A 21,686-nucleotide genomic window follows, 5' to 3' on the forward strand; every position below is an offset into this window, starting at 1 on the left:
AATTTGCATAAACTTTCAAGTTGTGTTTTTTTGCAGATAACTTCCGAGAATTTGCGACCCTTAACACAGTTTATGAAGAAATATTCAAGCTACATATTTTTATTGAATCAAGGTAGGAGTATTTTTAAGAAAGAACTCGTTTATTAGGGAAGATGCGGCATTCTGTTTTGCTATTTATTTTGGTTTCACTCTCGTCTAGTTCATGTCACGCAACATGATTTTCTTAGCAGTCAGGCACGGATTTCTAACAGAATTGGTGATTATTAAGACTGCTGAATATATTTGAACCACCAGTGAAATAACTGGCTAAACTATCGTCAATGCAGATTTTCCTTAGGATTTGGCAAGAACATTGGTTCGTCAATAATCCCGCACAATCCCCCGCACAATCGAAGATTTAATTTTCCCGCACAATTTGCCTCCAGAATCACACGTCATTTTTTTTTTCCAAGCACCCTACTAGAAAGCCAACTAACTTGGAAGTAAGATACTCAATTCAAGTTACCGAAAGTCTTATCTTTACAACTTTGGAGATCGACGTATTTTGGGCAGTGCAAGTAACAAATCGCATGTTTTTAATGAGCCACGAGTCCAAAAACGTTTTCGTATTTAGCTCGTTTTATTGCAATATGATTTGGTTTGCTTCAATGTTCTAAATAATAACAGCGGTAGCCACATGCAGTCATTGACTGCCTATTTTTTGTCAGTGTTTTGGTAGTTTAAAATCATACCGCGATCGGCTCAGTTGTTATCTCACGAGGACGTTTCGAGCCTGAACTTTGCTTGCCTGGCTGGCTTTCAAACAATGTGATTCGTGGACCGACCCTTTCCGAAAACGATCGACATTTTTGTATGTCAGATGAACGTAGAAGGCGCGATTCTTGCAAGAAAGGTCTTCGCAAAACACCGCATTCTGTCACGAAGAGCGAGCATTGTCGCGTTTCTCGTCCCCAGTTTCCAAGGTCTACGCATGGAACGCCTGGGACCACGATCCCCCTTTTGGCGACCAAAACGCTTGCATTTTATGACTCGCGCTTTCTTACGGAAGCCCGAGTAATGGCCATAATTCGTTAGCGCTGCTTTACGGTTGGACGTTTGATGCAGGCGCCAGTAAAGCATATATTTTCTGAAAGCTTTAGAATTGCAGATTACGAAAGATTGTAATCCATCATATATTTTTGCTCGCGCGCCATTGGTCTAAACTCGTCATGTGACTGAATATGTCAAGCTAAGACTCGAGAATATTAGAGTGATATTCCCCAAGTAATGCTTAGATAATATCAAACGTCTTCCTCGTCCAGCGCAAGCAACCTCTTCTGCACGAAGCAGGAACCTTTGTCGCTAGCAAGCCAATGCATCAGCCCAATTCTTATCGAATGTTTTTGAAACATTTTTCCGTCGTGGAGCTTTCTTCGCACTTGAAAATCGACACGAACTTCTGCCTTTCTTGGCCGACATATTTCAGCTTAAATTCAACAATCTACAAACGGAGAACATTCAGAACAGCTCGTCGTTTAACAAACACAAACGTTTTACAATCGTACAACGCGGCAATGTGCCACGTAACTTTTTAATGCAAGTTTACTTCTCGTGACAACTGGTTGTCATTATTTACCAGTTAAAGGAGAAGAAAGAAATGCTGCGAGGGTTACGCGAATTCTTGAAGTGCAGAGGAGTTGTGGTCAATTTAAAAAAACTGGATACGGGAGAGAGGGGAGCGAGAGAAGGCTTAATCTTGGGTAATTATTAGGACTAACTGCCATTAATATTTTTGGTATTTTTTCGGATTTGAATGATTTATCGGGCCTTTTAATTTACTTAATATTTATTTACTTATTCATTTATTTTTTTATTTATTTATTTATTTATTTATTTATGTATTTATTTATTTATTTATTTATTTTAAGCAGGTCAACTGGTTAATCCTCTTTAAGTAAAGCAAAGTGTCCTACGATAAAAGAGATCTTCTTTTAAATAGGAATAACTGTATACTGCAGTACTAGGACTGGTCCTTAGAGATTAAAGAACAAATCATAATTTCAGCCAGTATTAACATTAGCATTTAAGGTTACTTCCCACCTTCGCGGGTGCCCTTTGGGAAAAAAAATCGTATGCGCACCAGTTTCAATAAAACCCCAACAAACTAGATATCATAAGAAAGCTTAATAAATGTACTTTACGAAAAAATTACAATTTCATCAATGCTTTCTTTTAGGAAGTTTCAGGAGGTGGTAAGGCGTGAAACGACCGAGGCTCCTTCCATTGAGTTTATCGGCTATCGGATTCCGCAGTACGAGCGAAATGGCTGCACAGTCTTATTCACAAGGAATCAATCAACGACAGTGTGTCGGGCTTTTTCGATATTCTGATTGGTTGTCTAGATATCCACATCTAAAGTTGGAGCAGCTAAAAATATGCGAGGCGTGTTGCGTAACTGGACGCCACGGAAAAAATGTGTTAAGTATCAAAATTTCCCGACACTCTTTGGTTTGTCATTATCTCTGGAATGTTCTGGCGAAATCTCACGAAAATCCGTCATATCTGCATACCCTATAAATTCGCTCAAAGTGGATGTATTCCGCCGAAAATCAAATGCGAGATTTTAGCTTGTAAAGGTTCGTAAACAACTCGCACCACACCCGGAGATTATCACGCCTAATAAAACCGCAAACCGATGGAACAGCAGGACCTCCTAGTGTCTATGACAATAGATCAAGATTTCCCGGGAAAAGCATCGCATTGCAACATGTTTTTTTTTTTTTTTTTTTTTTTTTTTTTTTTTTCATCTCGCTCAGTGGAGTTCAATTTAGGACGGCGACGTAATATTATAGGCAAAGACGCCAAAGGCAAAGGCAAAGGCAAAACCCGCGCCAAAAATGTTTAAGGCGGAAAATGTGCCCCTGAAAACAAGGCGTTAAGGGCCCATTAACCGATCTTTTCGAGCCGTTGCTAAGGAAAATTCAGTCTCCTCTAACCTCCTCATTTTCAGTTAGTTCAGAGTTATTTCATGTGTTTCAACTTTTTCATGACCAGTAACACTAGTGATGACGTCATCAGGCCACGTCCATGGTCATGTGACTAATACAGAAAAAATGCAAAGGCTCCCAGGCAAATTACTTTCTCGGGATTTTTTTCATTGATTCAATATTTTAATTTAAATCCTCATTACGCTATGCATCGATTTTGTTTCATTTCTAAAAGGTCAGATTTTGAGAGCATTTCAAAATATTGAAAAATTCGTAATTTTCTGAAAAAAGCATGATTTCGAAAAAGGAATGCATAGCTATGTTGCCAACGTTGGCTTTAATCGAAATTCGTCGAAAAAGGCCAGATTTAATGAAAAACCGCGTTTCCTTTAGCATTTAAAGAAACCAGAAGTGCGCCCGATATCTATTGGAAGTTACCCTATCAGCGCGTGCGCAATTTACACTACCAGCGCACTTCGGTAAGATCAAACAAAGCCACGCGGAGTTAGTTTTTCTCTTTCTATTGCTCTTGTTTTTCTGTCTTTCTCTTATTTTGTCTTTGCTTGTACTTTTTTTACTTTGCATTTTGCGAAACACAAAGAAAAACATCTAAAATGTATGCGAATTTGCAAGCTTTTGAGTTGTTTTTATTTTCCGTCTCAGGCTGACGTAAGTGACCGGAAGTGAAATTTCACCTCCTTAGCAACGCGCGCGAGCGCGCGCATGAATCGGTTAATGGGCCCTTAAGCAATCGACGGACAGCTTAAGGAATACTCTTATTGCTGAAATGAGTTCTCTTGGCTAGGTTTCATTTTCTTCATCGCTTCCGCCAGATTCCGACGAAGAATCTTGTTCGCAGCCTGCACTGACGTTGACTTTGATTTTTAAGCTACTTGTTCCAAGGATATTTAAACGCTCCGGATCTTCAGCAGATGCCGAGATTGTCGAAGGCGTTTGGCCAAACCAAGAGCCTTTGTCGCTTTCGGCAAGGTTTTTTTTTTCTTTCCTTGACAATATGGAGCTTTTTCTTTCTTCTTTGGGCTGGTTTTCTTCGTTTCCCTTACCCAAGGACTTTTTTCTGCTTTTGATTTTTCCATAGGAGTTAGCTTAAAGAGCTTTCACGTGGGAATTTTTGTCAAGTGCGTGATGTAAATAAAAATATGCAAATGACATGAAATACGAGCGATGAGCGTTTGCCGCGAAAATTTCCCCAGGGTTCTCGCCCGTTGACAAGATTATGACACCTTCCTAGTTTATTACCTTTATTTGAAAATACGTTTTTTCTAAATGACTCGGCCGCTTTTTGAGATTTTTAATGTTTTTCCTTTGGAAACACTAGATAAAATGACTAACTTAAATTTTGTCAAATAAAAGAAAAAGCGATTTTTTTTTGGCCTCTGAAGGTGGGAAGTAATCTTAAGACAAATATTGGGCACGCATCCCTGAGTAGGACACTCAAGATTGATGTAAATACTGAGGGTTGAGTATGTGGTGGGATGCTTAGAGTGAAAAGCAACTGGTTTAAAGGAGGGAGAGGGGCCAGTTAGGTAAAATTGCACTTCCACCGTGCGTTCTGTTGTTCTATGCGTTTTCTTTCGAGCAAACCTTCTAGGCATCCTTTGCGCACTGGTAATATGGGATTTTCGGTGGGTGAGGGACAAATACCCTGGCAGCCAACAACCTTCAGTCAACTCTTCACAAAATCAAAACCTAATCATGTAGCATTAAATGCAACTAACTTCGTTACTGAAGGGCAATACTGATGGCCCACATTAGCTTTACTACGATACGTATTGTACTGCATTGTGTAATGCATTATGCTGGGTATTGTTGACTCAAATTTGACATTGGTCAAATTTTTCATGCAACGTTTGTGGATGTTGCATGAAGTTGTAGTCGTTTGGCCAGGTTCGTGCAGCAATGTTACACCCGGGCACCACCCCATTGAGACCCTCTTACAATAATTTCGTTCCTTTAGTGACTTCAAGTGATCACCAACGGGTAGGAGAGAGCGCTCTACGAACCTCGAAGGCCCCTTAATGATTTTCTCAGAAGTTTGTTGTACCAGAAGCATATCACCTAATCCAGGTGATATGCTTCTGGTTGTACACAATGATTCTTTTAGTTCCCTGTGCGAGATTTTAGAGAAGGTACGTTTTCAATTGGGGGGGGGGGGGGGGTGGGGGGTGGGGGGCGGTGGGCCGGGGCTTCGGAGAGGAGGGTCATTAGTAAACTTTTTTACAATTTGGGAAGGGTTAAACCTGTTTATTCGCAACCGGGGGTGGGTCGCAGTTTTTTTTGGCGAGGAAAAAATTACTCCATGTCGCTTAGTTGACTCTTATTTTTTAAGAAACACACGAAGTGTATAGAAATCTAAAAATTGTATATACAAGCAAAGCTACCAGTCGAGACAGGAGCCATAATCGGGGACGGAGACCGTAAGTCTTGGGATCCGCGCGCACCTATGATATGGGACAATTTTTCTATTTTTAGAACAAATTGCGCCATCCTGACGTCATATATCCGCGCGGATCCACGTACATGTCGGGGGCTCTCGCGTGGATGTTGTCACGTTGCGTGATCAAATGGTGATAGTTGAGAGACCTTGAGATATTACCTTGCGTATTTTTCACAGCGATGGCAAGGAATAAGGCAGGGAATACGAACCAGGGCGCTTATATGTAGTTTTATGCTCTGAGCTAACGAAAAAGGTGGGTTTTTCAGGGTCGAAAACAAGGCTTCAATCTCGCGCTGGGAATGAATAATAAGATCTGCTCGCGCTAGTTGTAAGCTTACGCGTATGTTTTTGCGTTTGTTCTGACTTAAGAATATAGCAAGAAAACTCTCTACTCTGGTATCGAGTTAATTTGTGAGTTTCTCAGACAATGGTTAATCATAACCAAAACCTGCTTTGATGGTTTCTTATTGTTTCTGCTTGTTTGGTGAGTTTGCAAAAGTTTTTGAAAGGAAAGTCTGACGCGTACAATTAGCTCATTTGCATAGTGCAGCTCGTGCACTTTCAAGTCCGAGTAGGTGTTTTCAATTGTCAACAAATCTTGACAAAGATTTCTTTCGTTATCTTTTGTGCTGAGATGCTGCAACAAATTTCACGAAAGGAAAAAAGGCTACTAACATCATATATGTTTCTTCAACATAAGCATAGTGAAGTTTTACACTGCGAAAATGAAAATAGACAAGGAGTTTTGACAAGTCGATCAACAAAATCGAAACCGTTATTCGAAGTTGATTAAAGAAAGCGTCATCGTAACTTTGCTGATTATTTCTGCTTTATTCACATATTTTCAGCTTAGCTTTTAATATGTTCTCAAACATTTATCAATCTTAAACATATTTAAAAACTATAGAGTTATTGTTTGAGTTCGATGTACGCTTTCACACGAAAGTGCGGCGGAAGTACAATTTGTCATGTTTACTGACTGTACAAATCACGCATCGGCGGGCGCTCTCATTCATCGACAACAGAGAATTTACTGGATTTTTACACGAATAAAACTGATCAGTATCTACGGACGTAAAGTTATTGGGCCTTGATGAAACATCAAGCGTTCCTTACAATTCAGGCGAAACTCAAACTGACCAAACTAACAATTATTTTGTTTTACTTTTCAGTCGCGATAGACTGGCAAATTCCTCGCAAGCGTGTGGCAAGAGGAGCTTGGAAACTATGAAGTCCTGAAGCTCTGCTATATCTAAATATATCCAGCTAGTTTTTTGCTGTGTAATGGAAAAGCTGTTAATCTTCAACATATGTGAAAATTAAAGTGGAGTAATGTACAGTTCATGTAAAAGAAGCATCCGTCGGAACACAACTTGGTCAGCGCGATATATATAAGCTTAAAGCGGAACATACCTAAATTCGACACAGTCTTGCTTCACTCGGACTGGAGCGGCTTACGACGAAAATACTTAAGAAAAATTCCAACAGACGTAAACGCGTTGAGTTGTGGGCCAAAAACGTGAAAATTTCGAGAATTTCGGGCGTCATTTCCCCCGCGCGACATCCGCAAAAATCCTCGCAGCATGTACGCGCGTGTGCTGCAGGCGATGGCGCAATTTGTTCTAAAAATAGAATTATTGTCCCATATCATGGGGACAACCCCAATACTAGAAATGGCGCGCGCTTACGGTCTCCGTCCCCGATTATGGCTCCTGTTCGAGATTAATCTAAATCGTTTACAGGTGTCCAAATATTACATCAAAAAACTGTCTTGTCCCAACTAACGTAATTGTCTCTCTCGACCTGTGCCCGCTTTCGTCCATATTTTGACGGCGGTAATGTTTCCGCGCGGGGTTCTGGTACAAAATCAGTGTCCGGTGACGATTCGTTACTTAAACTACTCGGGCTTGACCCGACAACTCGATCTACTACATCACTTTGCGAGTCAGTTTCAACCTCGGAAAGTGATGAGGTCACTTGTTGCTGTACATTTCGTAGCGGGGGCTGCCGAGGTTGTTGACACGCCATTGAACCGTACAGCAAGCTGCCAATGTGTGCTTTGATCATTGCGACCTTTTCAGCTTTCTTCCCTTTGAAGATGATCTTGTGATGGGAAAAGTACAAGGATAGCTCGTCCACCCTCAAGGACGACAGCTTATCGGAGTTGTACAGTCCAACCCAGTCAATGTCATTGTACTCCCGTTTCAGCCGTTACATTCGCTCCCTTTCAGTCTCCTCTTTCTTCTTCTCTTTGCGCATTTTTATCTGGGCAAGAATGGCGAGTGGGCAAACAGCCACAATAGCCACAAGTTGCTCCATCTGACCTCATGAAATCCTCGCATTCACCACAAGCACATTTCCTCTTTCTATTCCTCGCACATCCTTGCCCATTTTCAAGTTTTCACCATGCAATCACGCGCCACGCAATTAACTGCTTTTTGTGAGGACGCGGTTAATGAGTAACACTTCCGGTTAGTTATTTTCACTTACGTTTATTTTTGTCTTGGAGGAGGTCGGGGGAGGGTCTGATGTTTTTGTGTAGGTATTTGTGAAGGGTCATGCATTAATCCCTTTTGGGAAGTGGGAGGGCCACGACTTTTTTCGCAAAAAATTTCTAAAATACCCCGACCCACCCCGCCCCCCCAATTAAAAACCTACATTCCCATAGCAGTTCGATAACTCCCACCCCACTTCCCAGACTAAAAAACTATTATTGAACTCCGGATTGAACTGATATCCTGTTCCCGTTTATCCTCTTTAGCTGTGACTAAAATAAAATGTTCCTTTTACATCTTCGTGCCATATTAGTTTTCTTGTGCGGAAAGCCAGACCGAGTAATCTAGGCAATTATAAACCTAAATCAGCGGCCTCTAATACGGTAACCACAAAGTGCGAACTGACTTGGCCGTCTAAATTACCTGCGAAATGGTCCGAAATGTCCGCGGGAAAGCCCGGGGTATCCAATCGATGGAATCGATAATCGATACCAATCGATATCAATTAATCGATTGATATTGATAATCGATGACCAATCGATGGCGAAGATTCGTGTGGTTATCGATTGGTATCGATTATCAATACCAATCGATAGATAAATTGGTATCGATTGGTATCGATTGGCTGCAGATTAACAGAACAGGAAAAGACCAATAAAAAACACAACTTTGTACGCAGTAATTATAAACACATTTCATTTTAACGTTAACAGAAGAACAATACTCTCTTCGTTCTCTTTAACGTTAACGCCCCGTCCACAGAAATCGTTTTTTTTTTTTTTGGACAAATTAAAAGCTTGTTCCATGGGCCAATCTATAGACTTCAAAAAACGGAAAGTGGTCGCATCGTGCCTTCACAGAAAAACTTCTGGTAACAGAAGTTGTACTTTTGCAGACAATGAAATTGCCAACAACAGCAGCATGAGTTGTTGCAAAATAGTGAATAAAGCAGCAATACCTAGCCTTATAATAACGAACCTAATAGTGCTTTAAACAAAGATCACATACATACAAACTAAAAAATCTATGAAGGCGCCAATTGTGTTTAAAAGAAATAGAATATGCAGCAAAAGATAAAAAGACGTTCCTTTTTTTCATCATAGTAGTAAGCGATGGGCCATTTTAGTTTCGGTGTTTTCCTGCTCGATTTTGGGGTATGTTCTGAACCGCCATAACAATCCTGGTTGACATCAGTTGCTGTGGATCTTGCCTCTTTGACTTTCCACACCAAATCTGCCTTTTTCTCGTTTTTGCGATAAGTCACGTTCATTTCATCGAGTACCTCGCGCAGTAGTGTCACCGTCATGTCATCGGCGCTGCCTTCCTTTCGTAGCTCTCGTTCTTTCTTTTTGAGTATTTCTTCTCTCGCCTCCCTCTCTTTGTCCATTTCTTTTAGTACCGGCACCTGCTTGACAATCTGAGACAAATCAACATGTATTGGCCATTTTCCGTCATCAACAGCTCCCACTACTTTCAATATCGACCTGACACTGCACCATTTGAAATTGTCAGTAGTTGACAACTCCCATTCGTCTTTCTTTTTTTTTTCTGGAAATCTAACACTCTCACACACATAGTGATTTTCTCATTGGCTTTTGCATCTGTTCGCCACTCGAACACAGGATAATGTGACTGAAGAGACGGAGAGCGGATGATTCTTATAATGTGACCCACGTGCAAACCTTCTGATGGTAACCACATAGCCACTATATCATACAAATACGTTCCAGTTGCTACTCGTTGTGAGCTAATAAACTCAAATGCCTTTGCATAAAAGTCATTCCTCTCAGAATCTATCCAACGAGAAAGTCGTGATGCTGACGGCCTGGAGACCTTCCCTTCCTACAGCGACAGAAATTCCGCCATATGAAAGTAGTATTAGCCTTCATATCGGACATAGTTTGGTCTCTTTGAATAATCAATGCCATGCTCAGCACTCCTTGTTTTGGCCGGATTTCTAAGCCGTGTAGGTAAAGGACGGAGTGCGGTATTTTCATCCTGAAGGGAATGTTTATCTGATGACAATGCCGTAAGTCTATCGAGAAACTGCTCTTTGATCTTTGAGTGCTTTGGGCAAATTAGAGTGTATGCTTCGCTTTCCTCTTCTGTTTTAAACTTTAGTGAAAGACATACTTCATGATACCAGTTGTGGCATGATGGAAAGCTACATTCCATCCATAAAGTTTTACGTGGACGCTTAAAACTAGGCTCTCTATACTTGCACCCGTTTGAGGAGTAGAGGGCACAATGTTTTGGGTTGTCATCCTTGTCGTCTTCATCATCACTTTCCATTTCTGCTTGGTTCTGGTTAGACAGAGAGGCTTCTACTGCCAGGTTGACTAAAGCATGTGTTTGCCATCCTCCTCTATCGCTTCAAGTAATACCCCGTTATCCAATTCCAGCAACTCCTCATCAGTCATCACCTCTGTTTCATCTGGTTCCAGACTATCAAAGATAGCAAATGTGTCGAACCGCGGTACATTAATACACAATATGTCTTCACCTTCTTGCTTGAGCACATTTCTCCTGATTAGGGCATTTACCATACCGAGCAACTCAAGGGTTTTTATTACCTTTTTTTCTGCCATATCCATTCCATCTTTTATTTCCTCGTCAATGCTTTCTGGCCAACATGGGATCGACGATGAATTTTCACATTGTTTTGTACCATTAGATTTCAGCTTCTCTAGCTTATGAATCCTGCCTGCAAGATCTAGCATTTCTTGCATGCACAAGTTCGACTTTCCACGACAGAAGCCCCGCAGTCTTGAAAACAGTTCTTCGCAGCTATTGGACCCAAACGTCCATGGTTCAAATGGTTGGTTAGGACAATAAATGGAAAATATCTTCATTCCCAAAATTATGGAATGTCTTGAAAGTATCGAGTCGTCGAAGGTCTGTGAGGAAATAAAATGATTCTCAAGACTGTAACCTGAGACTTGTAGCCAGGCTTTCCAAAATCTTAAGAACACAACTGAAGCCCACGCAAGTTTAGTCCTCTCTTTGACACTAATATCGCGCTCGGTATAACTACGTAAACTACACTGTCCCATTTTCAAGTATACTTTTGTTGCAACAGTTTCTTCGCCTTTCCATTCTTTCATACAGATTCGTACTTCGCCTTGTAAACTTCTCAGGGCAGCGTCAACATTTTGCTTATCTTTAACAAAGACATCACTTTTCCATAGTCCAGATCGAATCCTGTTCATCTCATACGTCTTCATTAAATGTTCGATTTGGACAACACCCTTTCCAAGAGCAAGAACGCGTCTCACGTTGAGAATCTGATTTCTCCATTTTTTTTATAAGGTGTCTCCAGTCTGGCAACATAAGCGTGGGAATTTGTTTTGCCACATCCATTTCTGTGAAGTCTTCCACCATACGACTGAATTGAAATGATTACATGTAGTTATCTACGTTAATGACATCATTTCGTTCACCATGACTTTTTTTAAATGTTTCAACGTAATATTTTCGAACTTTAGAATCTCCATCAGCTCCCAGCCCGATAACCATGATATCGTTACGCCCACCCCATAATGTAACCTGGTTAATCCGGTGTCTCACGAGTGCATGGTCTTGTCCTTTGTATACAGGTGCAACAGCTAAGACAAATGCAGGAATGTGTTCCTGTAAGGGTGTTAGCATAAATGCGTTGGCTTGCTTTGCTTCTTCGAAATCTTTGTTATTCACTATATCGATATAATCTCCTGAGCTGTTGAAACAACCACTTCATCTTCTGTTGCCAACCCGACAATGCGGTTTCCCCGCACTCTTAAGGTAGGAATAATTGCTGTTGCGTCTACTGCCAGAGAAAACACTCCACGACGACCAATTGTTCGATAGAAATGTACTGCCCGTTCTAATGTGCGCTCTTGTAATGTCATTGGTATAGCATAGTCGGACCTTGCACTGTGATACATTGTCTGAAGACTGGGCCCACTCAACTTCTCTGTAACAATTTTAGCAAGAGCGGGACCTCCATAGTCTAAAATTGTTGCGAAGAGCGATTTTGTCTCATTACTCCAACGCTTAACGTTTTTTGCTTGGTTTTCAACTAAATTTTTCAAAATCGATGCAAGAATAGAACAGTCGTCACTTGGATTATCCAACAGAGACGCTACTTTGATTGCAATGTCAGGAACAAACCGATTTACATCTCTTTTTGTGACAAGCGTTTTTAATTCTTCTCTAACCATATCTTTATTTCTTAACTGATCCTGAAGTTCACAGATTTTGCCAAGATGAACTTCATGAAGGGCGTACTCCTCAACCGTGTGCTGAAGCAAGGATTGGATAGTTGCCATGCTTATTGCCATTCTTGGGGTTGTGTTTGTCAAATCCAAAAGGTTCTTGCAGAAACGCATAGATTTTTCTTCTAAATCAGACATACGCATCCTCAGCTCGCCTACCACATCAGATATCAAATTGGTTGTCGAGACGGAAGATGCAAACAATACTTCTTTCACAGACTTCATCATTTGTATTTCTCGTTCTCCAAACTTAAGGTTATTTTCAATTACTGTCTTTACGGGAATATTAGATTGTTGCGGTTCTTCTAATCTAGCTCGCTTTGCGGACGAAATAGATGCGGTACTTGATGCCACAATAGATCTCCCCAGCCTGGAGCCAAATTCTCTTCCTGTTTGATCTCTTGTTTCAGATACAATCTGATAAATACGAACAATCAGATAATAAACTTTCAATAGAAGTGAGAGCCCTTCATTTTGTTAACACACTTCAAGCACTCATATGTTGTACAATAACCATTTTTCTCAAATACAATGACTTTTTGTCTTCATGTAAAGTGAATTTATGTTTTCAGTATTGTATTATATGCCTACCCCTAGTTTACTTATCTTGTCGATATTTTCTTCTGTCATTAGAGATGATAATAGCAAGGACTGTGAAGAGCTGGAAGAAACACTTGAAACACTGCTGGAAGCTGTACTACTCTTAACACCAGAAATTCCTTTTGATTTCGAAGTAAAGAAATCCGTCATCGATTTAGAATCTGTTGGCAAAATGTTTGCTACAATTATCATATCAGAAATTGACCACACACACTGACCAAACACCTACTTAACTTTTTAAACCCTTCTTTGAAGCGAGAGTTACGCAACCTTTTCCCCAGTCCAAAACCTGACCTTCTCCGAAACCCCTTCTCTCCAGCAAGGGAAAACAACTGCATTTGTACATACCTTGTCAACGCCTTGTTAATATGTAAGAAAGAATGGTTCTAAAGAAAACTTCCTCCTATATATTGTTTCAGTCTCTCTACTGATTCGGCGTAATTAACAAATGTGCCTCCAATCACAACGTCAAATCGATGCTGTGATTGAAATTTTGATTACTATCATGGTATTATATAAGTATAACAAATCCTATCACAGCTTCACGTCCAAAACGCGTCTGTCTCACCACGTCAATATGCCTCGTTGGATATCACTACAATCAAATTCCTTCGTCACAGTCGATTGTCAAGCTATTGGTACAGTGTCCGTCGCTAATACAAGAATTCAGGGCTGTGCTACAATTCTTTGTTTTGGAAATGGCTGAAGGAGAGGGCATGTTAAAGGTGATCCTGGCAATTTGTTCCTCGAATCATTGCATGCATTTATAAATATTAATACTAGTGGGTTTCTGTTTTAAAGTTCACAGTTCTAATTCCCACCCGAGAGGCTGATGTTTTTCGAGAATTCATCGGTGCACAAAATGAAAAAATTGCTTTTGGTAAGTTAGTACCATCGGTCTTATTTGAATCACCAAATTCATATTTTTGCTTATTATAGATTTTCATCTACAGATCCTAAAGCCGAGACTGTAGAGTCTGTGGATGAGCCCGGAGACGAAACACCCTCGGAACCAGCTGAAATTGCGGGGAGAATCCGCACGTGGCTTCAAAAGAACCGAGTGTCAGTTTCTCTTTTCGCCAAACAGATCAATCGACCGCAAGGGACGACTTCCACATTGCTCAATACCTGCAATAATGCCAAAAGGAGTCGGGGGAGAGCCACGGGTTTCAATGGTGAAATTTCTTAACTCCCCCTCACAACAAGCGACGCTTGTCAACTCGAGAAAAGGTATTTTTTATGCTGCAAATACAATGCAATTTTAAAATGTGTTACTGAATCAAGTGCAATTGAATTACTTTATTAATTTTAACAGCAAGGAACAAACCAAGCTCCACTGACAGCCAACCGGCAGAAACCATTGGTGTCAAGCCGGAATCCCGAAAATGCTTTGATAACGTCGAACTAGCAGCTTCGGATACTGTTTTCAAGGTATCAAGTGGTCACCCATCAAAGGCAACTATGCAGAGGCTTTCGAATTCCCTTGGTCTGGAATACGATGTGGTAACACTTACCTTTAGGTCTGACTTCTTTTACGTTGTTGTCATCATCTAAGAGCCACCCTGCCTTTATCTGATGCAACTTTTCTCTTGTGTGCCGTTTAAGAACCCAAATAGCGTTCGAGTTTTTGCCACATTTCAGGAAAACACCACAGGCCTGACATGTCAAACTTGTCTCAAAATTATCATTCAAGGAAATCGCTTTAAAACCTATTGACTTGAGCTCCTCGTTTACCGTTGAGACTTTTGTATGAGGTGCACAAAGTGTAAGGGCCAATTTCCAGTTCCCTCGGTTTCAATAGGCAAGATTCACTCTAGCTCACTGACTTTAATTCGACTAACACTCCAATAAGATGCTCCTGTTTGGTTGTACATAATTCCATCAATCGTCCGCGTCTTTATCCGTCTTATCCGTCGTTACTTCGAGTGAATCGCATACACAACTACAACGTTTGTCGACATTGGCCATTACATGCACACTCGAAAAGATCACGTGACTTAAACGCGGGAACTAAACGGCGGGAAAAATACATGAACAATACAGGGAACCCAGCAACACAAAGTGCCTTAGAAAGAAACGAAACTAGAATGAGGAAGAACACACGCCCAGACATGATGGTCGGTTGGTGCTCTCCAATGGGTCTTCAACTGGAAATGAAATTTTCCCAAGGTGTTTTGTGTTCCATTTCTGAGGGGTGTTGTTAACCGGGTGTTAAGTGCCAAGATCCTGCAGATGGGTGATTGATACTCTTTATCAGGAATCTTTTGCAGGCACCCCTAATTTTGCCTATGATGAGTATAATATGCCTTCCCGTAATGTCTTGGTTTCGCGGGTGGCTTATATCCGTTTTTTTAATACAATATGTTCAGTTTTAGTTGCTTCAAGTGTATGAATTTTTCAAATCAATCATTACCACCGGAAACTCAAACAATGACTTGTATTCAACAGATATCAAACTAGTCCCAAAACCACCGCCGTCTACAGAAAGATGGCAGTTATAAACCAGGCCAGTACATGGTTATTGAGGCCAACCCAGGTTCAAGCGCAACTGCAAAGTGACTGTACAAAGAGACATGTTGCAAGTTTCAGAACCGGTTTTAATGACTGATTAAAGCTCTTAATTGTTTGTACGTGATGTCTTTCAAATCACACACAGCACCGCTTACGCCGCTTACATTATCATTGTCATAAATTCTCTTCTAATTATTTCGTTTAGATTTAAAAATGTTCCGTTTGTTAAATTCCCGGTTGTATGAAGTACAGTTGGAACATCTGCTGGCTGAGCTTTGACAGAGGACTTCATTGGGACTTTACTCAGCTGGACTCAACTTCACTTGACAGCCTCACATCTCAAGTTTTCTTTTTACCTCCCGAGCTTGCCGTTCTGGAAGCCCGGGTCTGGAAGCCGAACCTGAACATTGACAGGGACATTTATGCCACCTCCACGTCACCATCTTCCCTTTGGATCGTCAACTGGAGGTCCTGCCACAGTTCTAGCAAAAGGAGGAAATACAATAATATTATGAGAACAGTACACCGAAATAACAATGTATGTGTTTTGAATGATTTCATATTTGTTTGCCCGGATTGTTTGTTACAGTTTTAATTTAAAAAAATAATAATTCACTAACACAGAAATATCTGCATGTAGTGGCCAAAGAGGATCCACAAGCTCGGACTGTAAGTGGCCGAGCTGTCCACGATGGTTCACAACTTTAAACGCGTTTCCGCGTTCTACCCTCTTCTTGTTTGCAGTGAACACTTCACCGACGTTCACCTCAAAACGGCAGAGATGATAGCCTTTGACGATGCACCTTATATTCAGTAAAGCCTCTACCCGGACGTCTTGCGTGGACATTATGACACGGAAAGGCAATGACGGGCAAGTGAGTAATTCGAGTACACGTGCAGCGGGGTATATTCTTTGCGTTGAGAAGACTGGTTCGAAATTTATTTTACCAATTTCGTCCCCAGGGCTTCCTAAAAATGGTGGTGTCACAGTGATTTGGGTATCCTCGTGTTTTGGGTACCCCCGTACCCAAATCCCTAGTGTTTTGGGTACCCAGAACACTGAAAGCGTTAAATACCACAGACTGGGGCGAGTGAAATCATCCATAATTCTGCTCAAAAGCCATTTATATTCTTACGAAGCTTTGTCTCAATAAACAAAAGCTTTCTTAATCTTCATATAAACACATAACGTCGCTGAAAATAGTCGCAATTTATAACAGACTGTCTGATCCGAGTCCGCATTTATAAGGACATACAAAACCAGATTCACGCGCCAAAGTTCGCTGTATGAACATGCGCTTAGTGCCTATCGATAACCCTTGAAATGCACGTCATTTTAAACAAGAAAGGTGCATTCTAAACCTCGGATAGTTGGGCGATGGAATAAAATCAATATGCGAGCGGGCACACTGAGATACGGCCGTCACGCAATATGCAGGTCTCAAGCTGTAACTGACCTTTGTGTATGTTGCCTGTCTGAAATAAAGTTTGTCTCAGACTTGTTTACTTATCGCTCTTTCCTTGATTATCTCTTCTATTACTTCCCTTCCCAATGTGCCTACTTGTTATTGTTTCTTTAATTCAGGGTAACCAAATCTAAAAGGCAAAGCAAACTTACGAAGACGAAATTAATTCCACTGAGGAAAGGACTAGGGATACGCAAATCCCTAGTGATATTGGTATCCGTTTGTAGGGTGTTTGTTTCTTATCGTTTCTTTACTTCAGGTAGCCAAATCGATCGGAGATTAAAAAGGCAAAGCAAACTTTCAAAGACGAAAGGCGTTGAAGGAGGGATGGACAAGAAATGCGAAAAATTAAGGCATACCCAAATCCCTAGTGATATGGGTATCCCCTTCTGGAGTGTTTCTTTGCCCTCGTTTCTTTAATTCAGGGTAGCCAAATCGACCGAAGATAAAAAAGCAAAGCAAATTACAAAGACGAAAGCCATTCCAATGAGGAAAGGACTAGAAATGCTGAAATGTAAGGGATACCCAAATCCCTAGTGATATGGGTATCCCCTTCTGGAGTATTTCTTTGTCCTCGTTTCTTTAATTCAGGGTAGCCAAATCGACCGAAGATGAAAAAGCAACGCAAACGTACATAGACGAAAGTCATTCCAATGAGGAATGGACTAGAAATGCTGAAATGTAAGGGATACCCAAATCCCTAGTGATATGGGTATCCCCTTTCAGAGTGTTTGTTTGTTATCGTTTCTTTAATTCTGGGTAGCCAAATCGACCAAAGATGAAAAAGCAACGCAAACTTACAAAGAGGAAAGTCATTCCAATGAAGAAAGGACTATAAATGCTAAAACGTAAGGGATACCCAAATACCTAGTGATATGGGTATCCCCTTCCAATATGTTTATTTGTTATCGCTTCTTTAATTCAGGGTAGCCAAATCGACCGAAGATATAAAAGCAACCCAAACTTGCAAAGACGAAAGTCATTCCAATGTGGAAAGGACTAGAAATGCTAAAACGCAAGGGATACCCAAATCCCTAGTGATATGGGTATCCCCTTCCAATATGTTTATTTGTTATCGTTTCTTTAATTCAGGGAAGCCAAATCGACCGAAGATGAAAAGAGCAACGCAAAGTTGCAAAGAAGAAAGTCATTCCAATGAGGAAAGGACTAGAAATGCTAAAACGTAAGGGATACCCAAATCCCTAGTGATATGGGTATCCCCTTCTCGAGTGTTTGTTTGCTCCCTTGTTTTTTTTTAATTCAGGGTAGGAAAATCCACCGAAGATTAAAAGGAAAAGAAAACTTACAAAAACGAAAGTCATTCCAACGAGGAAAGGACTAGATCGAAATGCTAAACTGTAAGCGATACCCAAATCCCTAGTGATATGTGTATTCCCTTCCAGAGTGTTTGTTTGTTATCGTTTCTTTAATCCATGGTAAAGCCAAATGAACCGAACATTAAAAGGCAAAGTAACTTACAAAGACAAAGGTCATTCGAGTAAGGAAAGGACTAGAAATGCTAAAATGTAGGGGATACCCAAATCCCTAGTGATATGGGTATCCCCTTACAATATGTTTGTTTGTTATCGTTTTTTGATTTCAGGGTAGCCAAATCGACCGAAGATAAAAAGGCAAGGAAAATTTGAAAAAGACTTCACCATTCAACGAGGAAATGATTGGAAATGTTAAAATGTAAGGGAGAGCTGAATATTTGGTATATGTAAATCTTTAGTGATACTGGTATCCCCGTCCAATACATGGCTGTGTACGGAGAACATTCTAAACGAGAATACAGCTTTACAAATCAGCAGTTTATTAGATACTCCATCTAATATAATTATCGTGTTTTTGAAACGCGCCCTATGAGAATATAATAGGCGTAAAGGGAAATAACCAGCTGTTAGGTTGGCTATAATAACAGACAAAGAAAATATAATCCAGTGGTCAATGTTGAGACTTGGCTTTATAATCCTAGGGAACTGGGTACGAGAAATGACATGTCGTGTGCCCTTGGCCATACGATCAAGCTCGTCTTTGGACATTTTTAAAAATGATTGAAAACATATCTTTTTAAAATCGCCTATGACTGTTTATAATTTTTGTAAATCTAAGTTACATGAGCCGTTTTATATTTTTGTATTTCTAGCACATTTTATCCTTTTTATAAATCTTTGTTTTAGTTTGTGAGCTTCTTTTTATATGTAAAGCGCTTTTGAACATGTCATAGTATTAGCGCTATTTAAATGTATAATTATTATTATCATTATTATTATTGTTGTGGTTGTGGTTGTTGTTGTTGTTGTTGTTATTATTATCATTATTATTATTATGGTATCCTTAGTCGACCGATCATACCCATATTTTCAGTGACATTTTATGGGTAACGATAGGAAATTTCTAGTTGCACCTCATAATATTGCCTGAATACGGTAATTTTTTCAACCGTTTTTACTGATGATATTATGGAATCTTTGTGTCCTCTGCAGTATAGAGACAGTTGTGTCCTTACTATCAGATTGGAGTCTCGGCAAACCCATAGTCAAAATCGAGTTCACAAGAAGGAGAAAAAAAAAAATCACTTTTTAAACCGACGCAGTATTTCACCGGTTACGTATGTCATACGGTGGGCGATCATTTTCACCGTTGCAGCAACTGTCTTTCTGTCGCATCTCAAGTGCTTCGGGAAGCGACGAGCTAATTGTTCTTCCAAGTTTTAAATTAAAGTTCTAAGTTTTTTCTTCTTCTCTCTTTACAATAATATTCAAAGTTTTTGCAAAATTTTCGCAAAACTAGCTTTTCGTTTTTGGAAAACCCTGCCGGATATCTCTGGCTTTTGACATATTCTAAAATATTTCTTTATTTTGCAGAATTCATCCGTCCAACATTTTCTGTATTTCCCGCGAAAATCCACTCAAATCCCGACTCGCATCGATGATTGAGACATGTGGAAAAAGCTCAAGGGAATAGAGGCCTCATAGAGGGAGTGGGGGAGAAGGGAGGTCGGGGTAGAGGCTAAGTAATTCATATCCCGTTAATGTTTGGACTAAATGTTTTGTATCCCGTAAATTTTCCTTCCGTCAAAAATCAACAATTTTAATACAAAGATCTCCGGGGACGCTCTCGGTCTACTTTAAGGCATAAATTTCTTTTTGTTACTTTTATTTCGACAGGAGTCCATCTCAGTCCTTTCCGAGTTGAATGATGAGTGGTATATTCGGTCGATTTGGCTACCCTTAATTCGAACTAAAGAAACGATAACACCTAGTCATGTTGGACGCGGATATCCATATCACTAGAGATTTGGGTATCCCCTGCATTTAGGCATTTATAGTTCTTTCCTCCCTCGAATGAATTTCGTCTTTGTAAGATTTGTTTTCCTCTTCGTCTTCGGTTCATTTGGCTACCCTGAATTAAAGAAACAATAACAAATAAGCACTCTGGGAGGGGATACCCATATCACTAGGGATTTGGGTATCCCTTACATTTCAGCATCTCTAGTCCTTTCCTCATCGCAATGACTTTCGTCTTTGCAAGTTTGCTTTGTTTTTGTTTTTGTTGTTGTTGTTTTTTTTTATCTTCGGTCGATTTGGCTACCCTGAATTAAAGAAACAATAACAAATAAACACTCTGGAAGGGGATACCCATATCACTAGGGATTTGGGTATCCCTTACATTTCAGCATTTCTAGTCCTTTCCTCATTGGAATGGCTTTCGTCTTTGTAAGTTGCTTTGCTCTTTTATCTTCGGTCGATTTGGCTACCCTCAATTAAAGAAACAGGGACAAAGAAACACTCTAGAGGGTGATACCCATATCACTAGGGATTTGGGTCTCCCTTAATTTTTCGCATTTCTTTTTTTCTTTTCCCCCCTCCAACGCCTTTTGTCTTTGAAAGTTTGCTTTGCCTTTTAAATCTTCGGTGGATTTGGCTACCTAAATTAAAGCAACGATAACAAACAACCACTCTAGGAAGGGATAGCCATATCACTAGGGATTTGGGTACCCCTTACAATTTAGCATTTCTAGTCTTTTTCTCCCTTGAATGAATTTCGTCTTTGTAAGTTTTCTTTTCCTTTTAATCTTCGGTTCATTTGGTTACCCTGAATTAAAGAAACGAGGACAAACAAACACTCCAGAAGGGGATACCCATATTACTAGGGATTTGGGTATCCCTTACAATTTAGCATTTCTAGTCCGTGTCTCTCTTGATTGACTTTCGACTTTGCAAGTTTGCTTTGCCTTTCTATCTTCGCACACCAACACTTCAGAAGGGGATACCCAAATCACTAGGGATTTGGGTATCCTACTTTTACTTGTTTCCCTCTGTCCAAGGATTTAAGCCTTGTCTACTTTATTTATATTTATTTTGGATTTCTTCCCAAAACAAAAAAAAAAACCTCGTTAAACGGCATAGAGAAATGTTCGCCGGCAAAATCTAATAGCAGGGATGGTCAAGGAAAGAGCGATAAATAAACAAGTCTACGACCAAATTTATTTCAGACAGGCAACATACACAGAGGTCAGTCACAGCTTGAGACCAGTGTGCATATTGCGTGACGTCCGTATCTCAGTGCGTTCGTTCGTATATTGATTAAATTTAATTGCCGAATTATACCAGGCTTAGAATGTGCCTTTCTTGTTTAAAATAACGGCATTTCAAGGGTTATCGATAGGCACCAAGCGCATGTTCATACAAGGAACTTTGGCGCGTGAATTCGGTTCTGTATGTCGTTATACTGCGGACTCGGATCAGACAGTCTGTTCTAACTTGCGACTATTTTCAGCGACGTATTGTCTTTATATCAAGTAAAATAACGCTTTCATTAATTGAGACGAAAGCTTAGTAAGAAAATAACTGGGTTTTGAGCAGACTTGTGGATGATTTAACTTGCCCCAGTTTTAAGCTTTCAGTGTTTTGGGTACCCAAATCACTAGGGAT

At 40.2% G+C, this 21,686-nt stretch overlaps 1 pseudogene; it reads right to left on the reverse strand.

Annotated features, from left to right (window-relative positions):
* Positions 1-11,318: 11,318 nt before the first annotated feature.
* LOC149109548 (uncharacterized) lies at positions 11,319-12,922 on the reverse strand (annotated as a pseudogene).
* Between the last annotated feature and the right edge of the window lie 8,764 nt (positions 12,923-21,686).

This window comes from Orbicella faveolata, unplaced genomic scaffold, assembly GCF_042242905.1.
Source record: "Orbicella faveolata isolate gen_17 unplaced genomic scaffold, um_ofav_v1 contig_25, whole genome shotgun sequence".
Lineage (NCBI taxonomy): Eukaryota > Metazoa > Cnidaria > Anthozoa > Scleractinia > Merulinidae > Orbicella > Orbicella faveolata.